Genomic DNA, 1470 nt, shown 5'->3' on the forward strand with positions numbered 1-1470 from the left:
TCTGAGTCGGCTACGAGCCTATACGCACTAACCATCTACGTGGGAGTAGTTATGGGTATCCCGACGTCGTGGTATCAGCCGAAGCACTTCAGACGTCAGCGACGGAGCGGCGCGCGCCGGATTGGAACGTAAGCCTGCTCTTGTATTAAGGGGGCTAGTTCTGCTTCCGGCCGCCCTCGCAACGTGCAGGTGTGCTATGGGCGATGGGCCCAGACCCCTGTGCGCTTAGGTTTAGACCGGCGTGCTGGCCTCTCTGTTTTGCCTAGGTGGGGCTGCGACGTGTTGATCTTCCGAGGCCGGGCATGACCCAGGAAAGTGTGTCCGGCCAAATGGGATCGAGCGTGTTGGGTTATGTGGTGCACCCCTGCAGGGAAGTTAATCTATTCGAATAGCCGTGATCTTCGGTAACAGGACGACTTGGAGTTGTACCTTGACCTTATGACAACTAAAACCGGATACTTAATAAAACACACCCTTCCAAGTTCCACAGACAACCCGGTGATCGCTTTTCCGCAGGGCGACGAGGAGAGGATCGCCGGGTAGGATTATGCTATGCGATGCGACTGGAGATGCGCTTGGAGATGCTACCTGGATATGCTACTTGGAGATGCTACTTGGAGGACTTCAATCTACTCTCTTCTACATGCTGCAAGACGGAGGCTGCCAGAAGCGTAGTCTTCGACAGGATTAGCTATCCCCCTCTTATTCTGGCATTCTGCAGTTCAGTCCACTGATATGGCCTCTTTACACATATACCCATGCATTTGTAGTGTAGCTCCTTGCTTGCGAGTACTTTGGATGAGTACTCACGGTTGCTTTCTCCCCCCTTTTTTCCCCTTTCCTTTCTTTCTGGTTGTCGCAACCAGATGCTGGAGTCCAGGAGCCAGGAGCCAGCGTCGACGACGACTACTACATTGGAGGTGCCTACTACTACGTGCAGGCTGACGACGACGACCAGGAGTAGTTAGGAGGATCCCAGGCAGGAGGCCTGCGCCTCTTTCGATCTGTATCCCAGTTTGTGCTAGCCATCTTATGGCAACTTGTTTAACTTATGTCTGTACTCAGATATTGTTGTTTCCGCTGACTCGTCTATGATCGAGCACTTGTATTCGAGCCCTCGAGGCCCCTGGCTTGTATTATGATGCTTGTATGACTTATTTATGTTCTAGAGTTGTGTTGTGATATCTTCCCGTGAGTCCCTGATCTTGATCGTACACATTTGCGTGCATGATTAGTGTACGATTAAATCGGGGGCGTCACAGTTTTGTCCTTCTTCGGGCGTGCCGCATTGGGGAGCTTCGACGGTGCGGCGGCGGCACGGGGCGGCGCCGGCGCGACGCCACCTGTCGCCGTGGTCATCCACGGCGGCAAGAAGAGGCTGCGCGCGAGGCCGACGCTCGGCGGAGATCCAGCGGTGGCGACGCCAACGCTCCCCGCGCTAGGGTTTCCGGCGGCGGCTGCAGCGGCGGC

Source organism: Triticum aestivum, chromosome 6B (genome assembly GCF_018294505.1).
Source record: "Triticum aestivum cultivar Chinese Spring chromosome 6B, IWGSC CS RefSeq v2.1, whole genome shotgun sequence".
Classification (NCBI taxonomy): domain Eukaryota; kingdom Viridiplantae; phylum Streptophyta; class Magnoliopsida; order Poales; family Poaceae; genus Triticum; species Triticum aestivum.